Here is a 10,734-nt window from a genome sequence, read left to right as displayed (position 1 = left end):
TTTAAAAGAAGTAAGCATCAATGAAAGAATAATCAAATCGCCTACGAAGAAAATATCTAAATAAAACTGACACACGACGGAGATACAGTTCGGCTTAGTTAATAGACCTGTACAGAAGATACCTAATACTGACAATGCAGAAGAAAAAGGGTAAAACTCACGACTTAAGAGCCACATAATGGATGCCTCTGCAATAAAACGATGACAACTGACACTTCAAATATAATAAATTAATAGAATTCTACTCTACACTTCAACCACTTAAGCAATGAAGAGCTGAAACTTGAAAGAATGCGCTTTTCTTGCAAGTGTGGGCAGCAGCTTCTTAGAAAAAAATGCATAAAAATGTCAATTTGATAGAACAAAGACACAAATTTACGGTTACGTCTTCATTTTATTACTTGAGAATATAAAGCACTATTTTGTAACTTACCACAAATTTAGCAAAACTCTCAAAAATGCTATAAATATTTAGGCAGTTTTCAAATTTATTAAAGATATTATTTATGTGTTCTCAAATTAAATTAATATTTTTCTTGTAATGTTAAAGAATTTATTATATATATGAATAAAGTAATTTGAGATCATTACCTGGACTTTCCACTCCAATTATGGCATCTGAATCTTCTGAAGATGCCATACATTTTCAATATAAATTAATTGAATGGTTAGCATTAAGAGTAAGAAATAATTTATTATTAGTAATCATTAAGTAAAGTAGAAGTTTTCTGTGAAAATTATTTATTTATTTATTTAAAAACTTAATTGCAATTAAATAAATTTTATTTTAAGCTCTTTCCTTTATAAAATGATCATAAAATAAATTCAAATTTCAAATGCAATATAGGAATGTGCAGCAGTTTTGTAAATTTTAATGTATAAAAATGAAAATAATTTATTTTATGACTAATGATAAATAAACTCTCATAAGTTACAGTGCAGGCATGTGCTAAAAAAATATATATAATTGTATATATAAAACAATTTTAATGGCAGCTTTTGAAATAAACATGTGAGTTTGTTATAAAAATTTTCTATAAAACAAACACAGGTGCCAAAATGTGTTCCGAAATACCGAGTGAAGGTGTTGCAATAGTAAAAATGCATTTAAAATTTTTATTTCATGTTAAATGAAAATGTTTGAAATATTTTTCAAGTGTATTAAGTTTGGTCATGGCCGATTATTCAAGTGTTCCATTAGTTCCAGTTTCTTTTACGTGTATAAGAAATTTGAAGATATTATAATTTTTAAAAGTGCCATAATTCTAAATTAACATTTTTCTTCGATTTTTATTTAATTTTTTATATTTTGTTAAAAGTAGAAATAATATTTCGGTAACGGTGGTTGGTTGATTGCAGTGTCTTTAAAACTACATTCCTCATAAGAATGAGAGAAATAGGGTTATAGATTAACCCGTGTATCTATAAGAATATTATGGTCCTCTAGTCCATAACAAGTATCAATAGAACTATAAAAAATCTAACAACTGATAACCAAAGTAAAATTATATATGAAAATATAACAGATGTATATAATAATAAGGTTCCCTTAATAAAAGCCCTGTAAAGCATTTTGAGGATACCTATATATGGTAGTTAAGAGATATTGACAAATAATTGTTGAAAAAATCGAACAATTATAAATACAAAACAAAACAACATTAGTGGTTATTTTTATATCTATAAGAATATTATGGTCTTCTAGTCCATAAAAAGTATCAACAGAACTATAAAAAATCTAAAAACTGATAACCAAAGTAAAATTATATATGAAAATATAACAGATGTATAGAATAATAAGGGGTTCCCTTAATAAATGCCCTGACAAAAAGAATAGAATTACGTAGGAGACAGTATATAGACTATTAATGAAGAAACTATCTTATAAATGCAATATATGTAGTATATATATATAACAATCCTTGTATATGGACATATCAAAGAGGGTCATATGTGGCATTAGTCCTATTTATAATGTATCGAAAGTAATATTTTATAATGAAAAAAGCACACAGTAAAATAATATTTCTCTATTTGTAGTTAATTGATAGCAACAGTATAAGCACTAGTATTTTTAAGCAATCTTGTGCAACAATTAGATCTAGATTACGGATTTCAATGCAATGAACTTTTTTTCAAACCTAACTATTATAACCCAATGATTTAATAGATTGAGTTTATATGAATAACCACTTGGCAGGTTTTTATTAAGGTAATTTAAATCCTTCCCTACTTAATTTTTTTTGTTTTTTAACATTTTGAGTTGTTACGTCGAAAATATTTTAAAGTCGGTTTTGATTTTTAAGGAATTTTAGCTTTTGTTTCATGCATTATTTTTTGTATATATCTATACGTATTTTGGCAAATTCGCTTTTTTCTTTATCAGGAGAATTTTTAATATTATATTAATAATATCTTCCCTACTTTTTGGCTACGCTTATGTATTTGTAATTGCTAACAAAATAGAATTTTTCTATTATGGCATTTGTAAAAAAGAAAAACTGAAGAAAAAAACAGATTGAGATTATAAAAAAAATTTTAGAAGACTTAAAATTTTTCGGTATGTGGTAGAACAATCTTACAAATACAAAAATTACGCCATATGTAAAATATATTAAAATATTACTCAATGCAATACACCAATGAATGTTGAATTGCACCGCATCCTAAAACGCAGACGTTCATGAAATCTACATAAACCCATAGATAAACCCAATAATAATGAAAAGACAAAATAACCAAAGCTTGGCATCAGATTATGTCGCTATAAAAGCAGATCTAAAATTAAGAAAGCAGTGAATAATCCAATAAACTATACAAAAACAATTTTAGAAAATATAGTCCACTTATGGTGAATATCAGAAATCGGAGACTAAGATCAATGTATATGAATTGTTAAAATAAAGACTTAATAAATTAATATAGGAAATGTCATTAGGAAGTGTTATTAAGAAATGTCTGATTATAATAACCTATTTTTTAACAGATATAAAATATTAAAAACAGTGATAGCTTCCATTAAAAACAATTAGTACTTAAAATGTATATTGAAGTATATATGTAGGTATACACTTGTTCATAAATACTATATTAAAATTTAAACAGATAAAAATATTTTTGTTTGATTTCTTGGCATACATTTGTGTTTTTGAATTTGTGCTAAATTGCACTCTATAAACTGAATCACTCTTTGGCTAAAGAAATTTAACAATGTCATTTATTTATGATCTGACTGACATGTGTAAGGTGTGAAAGGCGTGTCTGTGAGGTCAAGTTGACATCAGTTCATATTTATAAAAATATTGTGTTTTCTTAGAAAAATAGAAAATATCAAAAATGTAATATTGAAATATTTTCAAAACAAATCCGAAAACAAATGGTGTATTTTCGTTTTATAAGAATTTGTTTGCATTTTGGAGCAATTGACACGTTGCTATTGACCGGAAATGCATGATAGGAACGATGTGGGTAGCAATCCGTAGAGACTTTTATTTGTTGATTCGAACATAATATAAAATAAAAGAAAATGAATATATATATTTACTTAAAAAAAAATAATTATTGAATAGCACTTATTTAGAACTGAAGTAAATTAAGCTAACAAAATATTAATAAATTTTATAAACAAAACAAAAATGATATAGATTAAAAACAATTTTTAACTTTCAATCACACTTACCTTCATTTACATAACCGCCTTCCATCGTGCCGAAAGTGTACAACTTGTTGCCTCGAATCTTAAAGGTTCTCTTACAATTACAAATAAAAAATTGAAATTTCGTATCTGCTGTTGTAGTGCCGCTTAAGCAAACTACAGCAGTTTTTTATCTGTCTCCGATACTGTCACAATTATGTACTCGTAATAGGATTTCAACACCTTTGAAAACAAAACGAAAAATACACTTAGTATTTACAATGAAAAAAAAAATGTATACTAAAACAATCGTAGCACAGCGCAGCACTTGACTTCGTTTCAACTTTTGTTTGTTACTTTAGATTTTTAGCGTATTTCACAATAATTTTCACTTTGGGCTACTTGGAATACCTATACGAGCATATGAAAGCTATAACCATGAAAATAAGTACCTTTGTGCAAAGAACATATACAGATTCAGACACACTGCACAACAACAATTCAACGCAAATACATTGGCATGTTCAGCTACTTTGCGAGACGTTCAGATTCTTAACAGCCACAACGATGTTTATAGCTTATCTTCGAAAGTGTATCTGTTGGATTTATAGCTTATATCTGTGGTTGTTGTTATTATTGTTGTTCGTTACTTTTCTTATTTATTTCGATTCATATGTATATTTATTTTGCTTTTTAATATGTTTTAGGCCAAGTTAAGCTCTTTACATCATTCGCTTGAAAGATATTTATTTTCACAGTCGCCGATTTATTTGTTTTGATTTGTTGTATTGGATTCTTGCGTATTTGGTGGAAGCTGGAAGACCTCTATTTCTGTATTTAAATCAAGCTAAATCGAGCATTGCGAACAAATTGTGTTCTTTGTATCTAATAAGTTATGTTTTTAAAAGAATTTCATTGGCTTTTTTTAATTTGTTTGGCTATCGTTTAAAATAGTTTTGTGGCATTTATTATGTTAATGGTGCTTAAAACTAAAACCTGAAAGAGAAAAAAAAATTGTATTAAATTTATTGCAAATTTATAAAATGTTTTTTTAATATATTATATACACATACTTATTTTATTTGAAAGCAAAACAATTTAAAATAACTAATCTAAGTTTTTTTTTTGTGAAATTTTATTAACTGTTACTGAAGGGAATATGAGAAAATTATATACCTGACCTACCTTTAATGATTTATGTGTTTAAAGCAATATTTTAAAAACAATAATGGTAATTAATTGTTACCAATTTGACCAATTGACCAATTTACATCAACTTTTTTGATTATTACCGAGCCACCAAAGCCCATGTGTTTATTCAACATTTGATTAATAAAAAATTTTTTTAAAAAATTACACTTATTAGTAATAATAATATTAAAGAATAATATTAAAAAGAATAATCTTAATCTAAAGCAAGTAAGTACAAATACTTTTGTCAAATAATATTGTTTAGAATTTAAACTGTTTATATAAACATTTCAATAAAAACAATTTATATATATATACCAGTCCGCAAAAAACTTATATCTTTATTTTATCATTTAGCAATCATGTCAAATTGCTTGCTTTTCTTATTTAATTAAAACAAAAAAATAGTTGAAAGCTATCGTTCGCTGGTAGAAACATATGAAAAATAAACTTTTTTGATTAGAACAACTGAGACATGGTTGCGACAACTTTAAAGTGGTGATTTCTAAGTAAAACAAACTCTGGTGAACCACAAAAATGCAAAGACGAGCAATTGCAATAGTTATTGGATGAGTGTATAACTCAACACAAATTCCACAACAATTGGCAAGGCTTTAAATGTGTTAGAAAGACGCAATCGGCAAACGTTTACGAGCAATGCGAAAGATCAATAAACTGGGTAAATAGGTATCACGCGTTAATTATAAAATACTGTTTCAACGCATGGCAAATTCAAATTTTGTTCAGTCTGAACATTGGAAAACCAGTAAACGACACCTTGAAATCGCTTGGAAATCGCAATTGCCTTACTTTCCAGTCATCTGATCTCTTCGCATGAAAATTGCACGCGCTCGTGGAACAGCATTTCAGCGATTTAGATGAAGGTAAATAATGGCTCGAAAAATGGTTTGCTGAAAAAGTCAAGCAGTTTTTCTGTTATGGGATTCATAAATTACCCGAAAGATGGGTGAAATATCTAGAAGCCAATATTTTAAATCAAAAAAAATCATTTTCCTTAAAAACTACGTGTTTTCTTTACCAAAAAAACTAATGCATATACCTGGTATTTTTTTAAATAGTTCTAGATAGACTTTTGTATCAGAGCAATATGTGCTAACAATTAAACCTTTCAATCCCGACTATTTGTAATGAAACAACAACAAAAATATATAACTTAAAAACAATAATTAGGTTATCGCCATATTAGCCGACCGTTTTCTGACGCCACTGTGCACCGGTTACAAATTAATCTTAAACAAAATTTAATAAATATATTGTTTCAATTGTATCCTTGATAGCTAATTTTATATATACGAAATTTCGTGAACTTGGATTTTTTTTTTAAATTAAAAAATAAAAATATATATTGACTAAAAAGTAAAGAATTTTTACTCTTCATGTTCCTAACAAATATCTGAATTTGTTTTTCTTTTATAACAGCAATTTTTTTCTATTTAATTAAAAAAATGTTTGTAATTTTTTTTAGATAAAAAGAAAATAAATTCACAACACCTCATTAAATAAATTATTCGAATTAAACGCACTATTTGCGGCCAATACAAGAGTAAAAGTACTAAGATAATGACGTCATTATGTTGAAAATCAAAATAAACAACTAAACCAAACAAATAAAAATAATAATAGATACAGAAAACAATATTTGGCATCAGAGGAAAACTATTTCTATTTGGAGAATTCCATGGAATTCCGCACAGAACATGAGGCATAACTTAATTTACAACATTTGCTTAACACTTCGGCCAGAAGAAGCATAATTTATTTTTCATTAGTTTTGTTGTTGTTGCTGCTGGTGTTAGAGCTGCTACTGCTAATTAGTGTTAACAGCGTTTAACAAAAGAATAAAATAATGAAAAGATCTTGTTTAAATGGCCAATGCAGCAGAGAATAGATACAATAAATTGTTTAAATAAATTATTATGAACATTGCATGTGTTTGCCATTATAAGTTTAAATAATGTGTCACTGAGCTAGTGGCAGCTTGGAAGTAGAATAAATATAAATAATAATAAATAAAAAAAATCATAAATACTCTGCGTGTATGATAATGCATATTAAGTTTATTTATGGGAACGTTTAGATAATGAAAAAGATAAATATTTTCTTAACAGTAGCTAATGCGCCAGTACAGAAATCACATGCTCAAAAAAAGTATCTGAAATATTATAATAAACAACTTCATAAATTTTAAATTTAAAAAAATTGTGGTAAGGCAATTAAATCTCAGCTTCGCCTTAAAAATTCATTAGTGATATATAAACCAATTTTCTTTAAAATTTGCCGGTAAAACTTTTTAGTACAAAATATGTGCACATAAAATAGTTTTACATTTAAATTAATTTTGCAATATTTTGTGCGAGTGAAAAAGATGCTTGTATCTTAAAGATGCACATTAAAATGCGGAATACGTAAATGTCAAGGCATCGAGCGCAAGTTTAGTCGCATTTTTGTGTAGTTCGTGTTTGTGGACTGCTGCTGCGCTTCTAAATTTAGCAGATGAATTCCGCAATTTTGAAACTATAATGACTAAAATGTATATTCACTTTTAAAGATATATGTGAACGTAAACCATTTCTACCGTTGCACTGAAGTATATTTTAGCAGACACTAACTAGATATTATTCATTAAATGCCTTAAAGCTTAATTATTTTTATTGTTACGTTTCTTGTTAAACGTATTTTGTATAAAATGTTACGAGTTCAAAAAATTATATTCAAAGTCTTTTCATAAATTGCATGTCGTAAAAATATTGTAAAGGAACTTAAACTTTAGTAGTTTTGTGTATCTGCCTTAGGATCAACAAATTCTAACAAATTGTAAAGTTATAATACATATGTGCTTTTTTTAGAGAACTCTTTTAAGTCACTAATTGTTTCAAATAATTCAAATAAAAATCATACATTTCACAAAACTACCATTGAAAAATCATGAGATATTATTTAACAAATAAAATAAAGTCTTCAACTGAAATACATGAGAAATATTGTAAGTTATCAAGCATATGGATGACAGTCTGCTCCACGTGGACAATGCGTCATATTAACAAATATATTAACATTGTATCATGCTCTTCGAGTTAAATTTAGTCAAGTTAAATGTGCATCTAGTGAGAATAGTGGATTCATTCTTTCAGAATTGGACCATTACATTTTTTTAACAATCAAACAAAATATTGCGAATTATATTATTCGTTATATTTTATGATTTAGCTTCAAAATCTATTACATAATGTATACAAGAATTATTACTAATTGCTGAAATTCTTAATATAGAGTTGTACTATACCTGAACTAGTACTGAACTGGTAACTATTTCAAACCATCCATAAAATAGTTTTGACAGGACTAGTGAGGCATTTCGTTATACAGTAGACTTTTAATCCAATATTCAATGTTTCAGATTCATCCTGAATAAATTTCTAGTTAGGTACGAGTGCTTAAACACCTAACTTTTCCTATGATGTTCAGTGACAAGACTTCTCTCTTTTTCGTATTTTAAATAAACAAGCAACTTTGTATTAAGATTTAAAAACCTTCAAAATTACACTTTTGAGGAAAAAATGCATGAGAACTAAAAACTTTAAAACATTAAAAATAGTGTATCACTTTAAAATTTATAGTGAAAGTAATTATTATTTTCATATCCAAGGAAAGTAGTCATTTAAATATAATTTCGTAATCGCTACTAAAATCTTCCGATTTACTCAATATGATACTTATGATATCCTAGAGTCACGGGAGGTTGACCAAGTAACACAATTGTGCCTTAAAACATAGAGCGGTGTAAATGTATTGTAGTTGGAAAAATAAACTAACGCGATAATAGGAAAATCTATGACAGGCATTATAATCTTTCACAATGTTTACAAAAATTCGTATAATTATTTTATTAAACATTTATTATATAATGTTAAACATGTTAATGTTAAACTTTTCGTTAAACAAAGGTAATGTTGTATGTTATATGACTGTGGAAAAGTCTGAAACTATTAATAAGTAAACAATTAACATACATTTGTCTATTATAGTTTGTTACTATTAATAGTCTTAATCACATACGACGAAGATTACATTGAAAGTGTTGCACCTTTCACATAAGTTATATCAAAGAGTCAATAGTAAAAATCAATTTTTCAGATAAAATCTATTTCATTATATAATGTCTACTTTATTAAATAATATACTATTTTAGTACTATAAGTAAGCACTATTAAACTATAAAAAAAAAAACTTTCTTATATCAACATCTTGACTGTACAGAAATGTAAATGGGGGGTTTCCGATAAGTTAGGCATAAACAATTGCTTGATAAAGAAATGCAAAAAATTGCCTTAATAAATTAATTTTCAGTAATAATCAAAATAGATAGATATAAATATGCCAAAAAATGCAAAAGGTTAAAAATCTTACAAATGCATATTTTACATTTGAAACTGAAGAAGGTGAAAGAAAGGATTATATAAGAAAAGCAGATAAAAAATCATGATAATGAAGCCATGTAAGTATTATAGCCATCCCTGACTAAACATGGGTTCACACCAAGTTAATACAAGTTTTCAACTTTTTATGTTTCCCTGATGTTATTAAATCATTTTCACGACTATGGAATCGCCATAATGCTATTTGCTATGGAACTATGCTGTTCTTATAAGTAATGATCACAATAGATCCATAATCGAAAAATAGAGAAATCTGCAAATATCGATGGGCCATTTAGTTTCTTGTATGTCGTGTATAGTCGACAACTATCTTGACAACTGAATGCACACGACACCTACCTTGATTCGTGAATGGTTATATGAATATATTCTACATAGAATACACTGCACACAATATTTCATTAAATAAAAATAAAATCTTTCTTATATAAAATAATAAAATGACTTAATGTTTTTCAAATGATATATTTCTATATATGAATGTCTTGCTGTTATTTCTTTGCTCTATTTAGTCATTTATTAGTAATCCAAATTGTAATTATATCGTTGCTATCCAACTTTTATATTATTTAAAAAAATTAAATTTATTTGACAGAAGATTAATTGATTATTTTTAATCTGTGAAGTTTGCAAGCTTTATTTTAGTTTTAATTTTATAATTATTTATGTTAATTTTTGAAATCAATGTCACATCACACCCACTGTTGAAGATTATTTTCATTTCAATAAAAATACCGGAAAATATCTTTTTTAATTACGTTTAAACAGTATTCGCTTCATGTATGCAAATTTAAGGCGATTCAAGAGATAATCGATCTATTAAAAAACAGAGCAACAAACATAACAAACATAACAAACATAACATCATAAACTTACAAGGAACTTATATCTTATCACCCTTCGAAATCAATAGCAAATGAATACTGAAGTCCAATAAATTATAAATAATATTAAAGCTTGACAATGGGGGCGTTCTCAACCAAAATTATCGGCATAATTCAAATGAAAACAGTAAACAAAGCCATCGATGGCATAAAAATATCTACAACAACTATTGAAAACGGCAAAAAAAAAAAAATAAATAATCGCACTAAATTACGAGGCACAAAAAATCGAACCGCATTGAACCGAACGTCAAAAAACTTGCAATAAAACTGATGGCAAAATTTTATCGAATTGAATAGGAAACTCACCAAAAAAATGTTTAACCGAAAATGGATCAATTCCACGTTATTAAAAGAACAAAAGCAACGAACAGAGCAAAAAATATAAGAAAATTAAACAACAATAAACAGAACAAGGAAGCGAAATGTACGCAAAAAGAAAACACTGAGAATAAAAAACAGTTGTCAACATATTGTCAAGTAGCACTCATTAGACGAGCAGCATAAGACGGGCGAGCATTGGGACGGAGAGTTTTCCCTATATGGTACACCACACTGTCCAAGTAGG

General features: G+C 27.1%; 1 long non-coding RNA gene across 1 annotated transcript; it reads right to left on the bottom strand.

The window, feature by feature from the left end:
* Positions 1 to 4,561: 4,561 nt before the first annotated feature.
* LOC119683982 lies at positions 4,562 to 10,298 on the bottom strand. The gene is made up of 2 exons (XR_005252710.1): positions 10,159 to 10,298; positions 4,562 to 4,630 (listed from the first exon to the last, which is right to left on the bottom strand). It is a non-coding gene; the product is annotated as an uncharacterized LOC119683982 (long non-coding RNA).
* Between the last annotated feature and the right edge of the window lie 436 nt (positions 10,299 to 10,734).

The sequence above is a fragment of the Teleopsis dalmanni genome, chromosome 2, assembly GCF_002237135.1.
Source record: "Teleopsis dalmanni isolate 2A chromosome 2, ASM223713v2, whole genome shotgun sequence".
NCBI lineage: Eukaryota > Metazoa > Arthropoda > Insecta > Diptera > Diopsidae > Teleopsis > Teleopsis dalmanni.
Note: the sequence above shows the minus strand (reverse complement) of the source record. Positions and strands in the feature narration are given on the sequence as shown.